This window comes from Arachis duranensis, chromosome 8, assembly GCF_000817695.3.
Source record: "Arachis duranensis cultivar V14167 chromosome 8, aradu.V14167.gnm2.J7QH, whole genome shotgun sequence".
NCBI lineage: Eukaryota > Viridiplantae > Streptophyta > Magnoliopsida > Fabales > Fabaceae > Arachis > Arachis duranensis.
In genome coordinates this window covers 40,696,814-40,706,481 of record NC_029779.3, presented here as the reverse complement: position 1 = coordinate 40,706,481, position 9,668 = coordinate 40,696,814, and the positions used below count along the sequence as shown (strand labels likewise).

Genomic DNA, 9,668 nt, shown 5'->3' with positions numbered 1-9,668 from the left:
GAAAAGTTACGTCCTGAAATCTCCAAGAGGGAGAAGAAAATGAAGACAAATAATAAAAGCGCTCTTGCAAAGAAAAAACCTCATTGGTCTTCAAAGTTTCCATCTCTCTGCCACTTCAGTGAAAGTAATAACAATGTTGAAGGTGAAACCAGCAATTTGCCTCCGAACACCGAGTCAAAAGATATATTGGATTCAAAGTGTGAAGGAGATGGAAAATTACAAAAAGACTGATAACTAGGAGAGGGACGACAAGGAAATATAACTTATCAATCTTTTCTCTCTTAGTATTTTTTCTTGTAGTTTGAAATCTTTACATAATTATTTTATCCATATTTCTATCTAATGGTGAGATGATGTTCAAACAAAATTTGTGGCGAATAATTATAATTTCTATGCTACAATTGTAGGAAGAAAGGTCACTTTAAATTTGACTGTCCTAAAATGTCAGACTCCACAAATCTGTAGTCTAGGAAGACTGCAAATAACATCTTTGCACATTTATCCTAATAGTGAACTACCTCTCAAATTACATAAGAGTTGAACTTAAATATTTTAAGTTGAACCAGTATTTATCGTCTACGCACTTCCTTTCTGAACTCTTATCTCATATTCTATTTTAATCGAACTTAGGCAGCGTTTGATTTGAGAGACATAGATACAGTGGTACACGATGACACATGTCTGCTGTTTGGTTTGGTGAGACACAGATTTCGAAGGACACGGGAGAACACAGATGGACACAGAGACATTAAATTTGTGTACCTCCAATTTGGTAAGACACTAAGACACAACTTGTGAGACACTAATTTTTTACTCTTTTACCCTTATTGAAATTTTAAAATTTGTCCTCTTATCTCCCCAAACCTTTCTTTTTTCTCTTCCTCTTTTAGATTCTATAACTAAATTTATCTTTCTATTTTCTTCAAAGAAAATTGTACATTTAATTTTTATTTATTTAAATTTTGAATAATCTTTGATAAATTCTGAGCTTTAGTTTTTTATTTTTTTCAAAAAAAATATATATTTAATATTTGAATGATAATTTAAGATGATATTAGAAGAAATAAAAAATATTAAAAGAAATAAAAATTCAATGGTGATGACATGTAGTATTTGGGATAATAGATATACAGTAACAATAGTAAAACTTGTGGTAGAATGAAGGGTAATTCAGTCTTTTTAAAATATGTGTGTCTTGTTCTTTATTTTTACCTAACACAATACATAGACACAAATATTTTATGTCCATGTCTTTAATGTCTATGTCTTTGTGTCTATGTCTCATCATATACATCAACCAAACAGAGCCTTAAAAACAGGCTCATAACTTGAACAAACTGACATATATTTCCACTGCATATAAGTCAAAGACTTGAGATGGTTTCTAAGTTCATTTTCAAATAGAAAGATTTAAAGCACGATTAAATTCTCCATCTCGTACACTTTTTGCAGCTTCATCCCTCAAGTTGAGTTTTTCTAGTCATCTTTGTCTTCTTCATACAACTTCTCATCAAGCTAGTGTTCTGTGCCTCTATGTTTCTCACTCTCTCAGCTCTGATTTACTTTTCTTTTGTGGTCCAATTCTCATTAGACTCACTCTAACTCTCCTTCAAACAAAACTTAGTGGCCCAGAGAAGCTTTGTTCATCATCCTCACCAGATTGAACTTGCAAAGTCTTCACATTTGAATTGCCTCACCATTTCTATTCTTTGATATAGAGGAATCACGCTGAACCATACTTTGTAAATCCCACTTATTTAACCTTCACTATAAAAATCCTCCCTTCAATCTTCAACCATACATCCCCTTGTACTTTTCTTATCAAACACATATCTATAAGAACATTTTCCTGAGCTGAAAGAGTAATAATCTTCCTATGTTAAATCATAGCATCTTACGATATTCCTATACATTCTAGGCAGACTCTTATACAAACATAAACATAAACACTAATTGTTCTTTCTTCTTCCTAGACAGATCAATATCATTTATTCTTCCTGTCAAACAGAACAGATTGAACATCTTCTTGGAGATATTCCGCACCAAAATCCCAACATGATGAAAGATTAATGTTCTACCCTTTTAAAATTGATCTACAAATTCTTTGAATTAGAAAGGCAATGGCAAATTGATAGCTACAAGGGTGAACCAGCATTACATATTTGCGATATAAGCATTGCCTAATTAAACTTCATTTTCAAGTCGCAAAGTTAAAATCTCACCTTCAAATTTGAAACACAAATAATGGAGAGCGAGCATTGCCTAATGAATTCAAAAATGATGCATAAAAAAGAAAACCATCCAATTTAAGAGTGTGATTTTATAAATCAACAGAGAGTGTTATTTTACCCAACCCACGGACAAAACCCATTCGTGCTTCAAAAAATTTCATTTATGAAACCAGATCGTTTTTCTTTTAATTCTCAAAATATCCAAATTCATAAATTGTTGCCATATTCATAAATCTCAAACAAAAGCAATTCACCTTGTAACCATTGGAGCAACTGTGGAAGAAGGGCAAATAGACACTTACCGAGAGCAAAAAGAGTTTCTGACGAGAAGAAATCGAAGAGATGCGCAACAACAACAGGAACAAAGGCTCAGCATAACAGAGCTTCTGGTTAGGGAAGCATTGAGAAGGTGGTTTTGAGATTTGCGGGTTTAGGTTTTCATTTTCAGAGGATTAACAACTTATTATGAGATTTATAGAACTCCTGCAGATTAGAAACCAAAACCCCTCTAAATTGATCTCGAGAAGGGAAAAAGGGGTTCTCTTGGTAATTTTATTGGAACTTATAAAAAAAGAGAAAGTCTCGGACAGATTTTTTGGCTTTTAATTATTAATTAGTTATCAATTATATTTTTAATGGTATAAAATTATTTAATTTTTTTTTTTGGTTAAGTGATGGTTAGAATTTTACAAAGAGAAAGTTTAAGGGATCAGTAGATTTTGTAGTTTTTAATTATTAATTAACTATTAATGATATTTTTAATGGTATAAAATTGTATCTAATAGTATAAAATTATTTAATTTTTTTGTTTGGTCAAGTACCTACCAAAATTTAATAAAAATACTGATTCTCTAGCACTCCTGTTTAACAAAAATACTACCCCTAACACTCCTCAAACAAAAAGCCATGCTAAATAACCCCAGCAAAATAGAATATTATAGTAACATATAAAAAAATTTTCTTTGTATTTTTTGTGGATCTTAGTTGCAATACATATATAACACTAGTAAATATATGAATTATCTCTATTATTATAGTGAAATAATTATATTAGTGAATATCAATAGTAGAGTCTTTTATTTATATTTTTTATTTTATATTTATTATATCTTATTTATTTATTTATTTTACAACACGTTATCAGTACGAGACTCTGATCAAAATTTAGGAAGACTCAAGATAATAAATTTTTATTATGTCAAAACTTTCTCATCTTGAATTTAATGTTCTTGATATATCTGAAAACAACTGTTTATCATGGATACTAGATGCCGAAATCCATCTTGATTCAATTGTAGTAGTTCCAATTCCAAATTCTACTAACTAAAGTTAAGTGCTTTAAATTTCTAAAAAGTATATTCATGAACTTCATGCTAAACATATCAATTAGATATCATAAATAGTATAGACACAATTCAGAGTATGCATTGAAGCATAAGCAGTCTATTCCTCAATCTCACGAGGACGAACTGCTCTGATACCATAACATCATATCTAAATTTTTAAATTATGATCCTAAATTTTTCTATTTCTGTTGGCTCATATTTAATTAATTGTTTATTTCATTTTTATTAAATTGGAATTTTACAAAATTAGACTTCTTCTAATTTTGAATGTCAATTCTAAAAAATCTTTTATAGATTTAAGTAACAAAAAATATGTATTTATTTTTTTATTTCATCCAAATATAATTTATGAGAGAAGATTTTTTTTGTATAATTCAGGATCATTAATTATAAACCATAACAAAATTGTATTAAAAAATAAAAAAGTAGTCAATTTGAATTATACCTCTTTTTATTTGACTCGATTATTTTTTTAAATAGATTTGATATTCATATAAAAAAATATATTAGTTGATTCACCCCATATAAATTTTCATTGAATCTAACCTAATCATTATTCTTAGTTTTGTTTTTCCGCTGCTGAATTATCAGAACAGTGTGCTAAAAGGTTATAAAACCTACCATTTTCGCCCCTAAAGTTTTATTATTGTTGGGTCAAAAAAATCAAACTCAAATCACATTTGCAATCAAAATATACCTTAGTCATGTCTTAGTATTTACATTATTGTGCGAATTTCCACGAGATACTTTAATCTTATTGAATTTTTTTCATGGCGTAGATTTATGAGTTTAATTTTTTTCATAATTGTTAAAGGATATTTTTTACTCTTATTAATTGATTCATATAAAAAATATATTAAGTGATTCACTTCATATAAATTTTTATTGAATCTAACTTAATTACTATTCCTGTTTTTGTTTTTTTGTCGCTAAATTATCAAATTAATGTGCCAAAAGGGTTTTAAAATCCACCATTTTCGTCTATAAATTTTCATCACTGTTAAGTCAAAAATTCAAACTCAGATTACATTTGCCGTCAAAATATATCTTAGATATTCCAAGTTATTCACATTTATTAATTTATTTACTAGAGGATTTATTTTATGCACCAATATACTGCAAATAGTTTTCAAATTTTGAGTAATATTGATGCTAGTTCTTGTAGGAGACCTTGCCAAATGAAAAAAGGGAAGAAAATGACAAAGAAAGACACCATATCAAATGAGAAACAACAAGAAAAGTTACGTCCTGAAATCTCCAAGAGGGAGAAGAAAATGAAGACAAGTGATAAAGGCTCTCGTGCAAAGAAAAAACCTCATTGGTCTTCAAAGTTTCCATCTCTCTGCCATTTCACTGAAAGTAATAACAATGCCGACGGTGAAACCATCAAATTGCCTCCAAACACCGAGTCAAAAGATATATTGAATTCAAAGTGTGAAGGAGATGGAAAATTACTAAAGGAGAGGGATGACAAGGAAATATAACTTCTTATCAATCTTTTCTCTCTTCGTATTTTTTCTTGTAGTTTGGAATCTTTACATAATTATTCTATCCATATTTCTATCTAATGGTGAGATGATGTTCAAACAAAATTTGTGGTGAATAATTATAATTTCTAAGTTCATTTTCAAAAAGAAAGATTTAAAGCACGATTAAATTTACCATGTCGAACACTTTTTGCACCTTCATCCCACATGTTGAGTTTTTCTAGTCATCTTTGTCTTCTTCATACAACTTCTCATCAAGCTAGTGTTCTGTGCCTCTATGTTTCTCACTCTCTTAGCCTCTGATTTACTTTTCTTTTGTGGTCCAATTCTCATTAAACTCACTCTAACTCTCCTTCAAACAAAACTTGGTGTCCCAGAGAAGCTTTGTTCATCATCCTCACCAGATTGAACTTGCAAAGTCTTCACATTTGAATTGCCTCACCATTTCTATTCTTTGATATAGAGGAATCACGCTGAACCATACTTTGTAAATCCCACTTATTTAACCTTCACCATAAAAATCCTCCCTTCAATCTTCAACCATACATCCCCTTGTATTTTCCTTATCAAACACATATTTATAAGAACATTTTCCTGAGCTGAAAGAGTAATAATCTTCCTATGTTAAATCATAGCATCTTACGATATTCCTATACATTCTAGCCAGACTCTTATACAAACATAAACATAAACACTAATTGTTCTTTCTTCTTCCTAGACAGATCAATATCATTTATTCTCCCTGTCAAACAGAACAGATTGAACATCTCCTTCTTGGGGATATTCCGCACCAAAATCCCAACATGATGAAAGATTAATGTTCTACCCTTTTAAAATTGATCTACAAATTCTTTGAAATAGAAAGGCAATGGCAAATTGATAGCTACAAGGGTGAACCAGCATTACATATTTGCGATATAAGTAACACTTACCTGTGTATCATGGACAAGGATACCATCAATTCTTCCTTATTTTGAAACAAAATATGCAAATGTCAGAGAATAAGCATTGCCAACTTCATTTTCAAGTCGCAAAGTTAAAATCTCACCTTCAAATTTGAAACACAAATACTGGAGAGCGAGCATTGCCTAGTGAATTCAAAAAGGATGCATAAAAAAGAAAACCATCCAATTTAAGAGTGTGACTTTATGAATCAACAGAGGGTGTTATTTTACCCAACACACTGACAAAACCCATTCGTGCTTCAAAAAATTTCAGATTTATGAAACCAGATCGTTTTTCTTTTAATTCTCAAAATATACAAATTCATAAACCTCAAACAAAAGTAATTCACCTTGTCACCTTTGGAGCAACTGTGGAAGAAGGGCAAAATAGACACTTATCGAGAGCTAAAAGAACGACATGAACAGCAAGCAGGAGCGTCATCTACGCAACCAGTTGCAGCAGCAGCCAGCGAACAGAGTTTCTGACGAGAAGAAATCGAAGAGACGCACAACAACAACACGAACAAAGGCTCAGCAAAACAGAGCTTCTGGTTAGGGAAGCATTGAGAAGGTGATGTTGAGACTTGCGGGTTTAGGTTTTCATTTTCAGAGGATTAAGAACTTATTATGGGATTTATAGAACTCCTGCAGATTAGAAACAAAAACCCCTCTAAATTGATCTCCAAAAAGCGAGAAGGGGAAAAGGGATTCTCTTACTAATTTTACACGGACTCCCCGGCAAAATAGAATCTTTTTCGTAGCAAGTCTTTTAAATTAACATTTTTTTTTTGTCAAAAGAGCTGTTGTGATAAGAATGACAAGCTAAATGTTCATTCACTATTAGGAAAAATTATCAAAAAGTATCTATAAAATTTACAAATAGTGATAAAATTACTTATAAACTAAGAAAATTAATAATATATCCATGAAAGATGGATTTTATATGACAAAAGTATTTAAATTTAATTTTTTTTTAATAAAATTTTCAAACTACCCTCACTCTCAACCTCAACTCACTTTTTCAACTTTCTATAAATAAACTTGTATTTTTAAAATTTTTTGTCATGGAGTCCAAAATTATTCCTATAATAGACCAGGCCAAAATCAATGGAGTGGTAGTGGTAGAAGACTTCAACGATTCCTAGCAGATAAATTTAGTATGGTGAGCTCTTTTCTATTTGTTTTCGCCAATCCCTACACACAAAGAAAGCTCTCAAATTAAGAAAAAAAGGAAAAAACAAATGAAACGATTAAAAACTGTTTCTTTATGATTCTTTCTCTGATTCTTCATCGGTATTGATTGTGAAGGATTACCATGTGTTCATAACACGCAACAGAAGAAAAGAAAGTAATCCTAAAGATCTATTTTGTATTTAAACTTTATTCCAATAATATATAGATCAAATCTAAATACCTTTAGACGCTTTAGTAAAAACTTTATTCTTCGATTGTACAAAGACTCTATACGTATCCACACCGAGACCAACCTTTGCTGTCAACTCCTTGACCAATGGACATCTGATCTAAATTGAGAAACCTCTTGCAACTCTTTGCACACCATAAAATTCTTCTCCAAGAATTAGGCTCACATATATTTATGTGCATAGAGGTCAAGGAATAAAACCCTTGTGTTTTATTCTCGTGACTTTCCTGTACTCTTGACGTACATATATATAGTATGAGATTTGTTACTGATTTTAAATTTGATTCTCAATTCAAATTTAAATCATATCTTGAAATTCCAAATCTGAATCATTCAAATTTTATGAATCATATCATAACTCAATTTAAAAACAGAATCAATTAGAATCTCATCCAAATTTAGAAATAAAATAACTAATTATTCTCAAATCTCATTTAATATTCTCAATTACCATACTATTATTATATTCTTGGTGCTAGCAAAGAATATAATAATATTCCATTTGAATTAATATAATTATTTATTTGATCAAATCAAAATAATAATTAAATAATTCTATAGCAAATGTTAGAACATTCGTTAGTGTGTGACCCCATAGGTTCAATACTAAACGGATAGTAAATTAGTCGTACTAAATTTACTAATCAAGATTGGCGTCTAGCAACACTCCTCAACGACTCGATAGTATGAAGTAATATATTTTTACTAAGAACCTCAAAAGAACAGAGTATAATTCCTTCCATCTTTCCAGCTCTTGGTTAACCCTTAGAGTATGGTTTAATTGTCAAACTCTAACTTGTTACCATTATTATAATGAACTGTGAATTACCTAAGAAACTCATTTCTTCATTCATTCAATTCCCTTGGCCAAGGTTTTATTCATCTCATTATAATCATAGAGCTCAAACTCTTTACCGAGAGTTGACGAATTTCTTATTAACTGATCATTAATTCTACAAGTATTTAAATCATACCCAATATCCATTCAACTAGCACCCTAGGATATTAGGTGTCCGGAATCAAAGTATAATAAATATGTTGTTAATTACTATGATAGTCACAGGTCAAAGGTAACTCTATTACTATGTTCATCTTGAGAATATCCTATTGACAAATATGCGGTAATTATAATTATTAGAAATTCTCAGAGTAAGTCAGTTCAATGGTCATATCCCTATATGCACCATCTATATATAATTTAATAAATGAGATCTATTAATCTTCATCCAATGAAGACCATTATATATATATTGATCTTTCCGGATTATTAATGTCCTTTTTAATAATCCTATGACCAAGAATAATTTAGATTAAATTATAAAAGATTTATATCTCAATATTATGATCACTATCACAATGATAAATCTCTAAATTTAATCAAGGACCTTATTATATTAACATTTTAATATAATAACAATAACAAATTATTTGACACATATTGATTGGATTGTGGTCATACTACTTATTCCCAACAGATTGATTCTTTTGTTAATCTCGGCACTACAATTCTCTGTTGCGTTATTATCCAAAATTTCCACCATAAAAGATTCATTTCATCTGTTGTAGGAGTAGTTTTGGATTCCATGACAAGTTTTAAAGGTACATGTTGAGTTATGGAAGATAAAAAAAGTGAGTTGAGGTCAAGGGTGGGGATAGTTTGAAAATTTTATTAAAAGAATCAACAAAAAATTAGGGTTTTGATACTTTTGTCATACGAAACTCATCTTTCATGAGTGAATATTAATATTAGAATTTTTTATTTTATATTTATTATATTATTTATTTATTTATGTTACAACATATTATCGGCATGAGATTCCAAACAAAATTTAAGAAGACTTAAGGTAATAAATTTTTATTATGTCAAAGTTCTCTCATCTTAAATTTAATGCTCTTGATATATCTGAAAATAACTATTTATCATGGATATTAGATATGTGTTTGATCAACTTATATACAGTAGTTTTAATTCCTTAGCGTGTCTCACGAAGTTCGGGAAGTATTTCTTGTAAACTCCTCTCTGAACCTCTCCTAGGTGATAACTTCATCTCCATTCCCTTGTTGCAGCAGACGGTGAACTCCCTACCACCAGTGTTGTGCTTCACTATTCAACTGAAATGCAACAAATTCTACTAACTGATCTTCCGGTATATGTTGTGCTTGCATTGCCCTTTTTATCGTCTCGAACCAGTAATCGGATTCCATAGAATTAGTTGAACCCTTGAAAATCGAGGGGG

At 30.3% G+C, this 9,668-nt stretch overlaps 1 long non-coding RNA gene across 2 annotated transcripts; it reads right to left on the bottom strand.

The window, feature by feature from the left end:
* Positions 1 to 1,324: 1,324 nt before the first annotated feature.
* Positions 1,325 to 2,769, bottom strand: LOC107462857 (uncharacterized). 2 transcript variants are annotated; one of them, XR_008001897.1, is made up of 2 exons: positions 2,534 to 2,769; positions 1,325 to 2,093 (listed from the first exon to the last, which is right to left on the bottom strand). It is a non-coding gene; the product is annotated as an uncharacterized LOC107462857 (long non-coding RNA). The 2 variants fall into 2 exon arrangements; XR_001586860.3 differs by having other exon boundaries at positions 1,325 to 1,854.
* Positions 2,770 to 9,668: the final 6,899 nt, after the last annotated feature.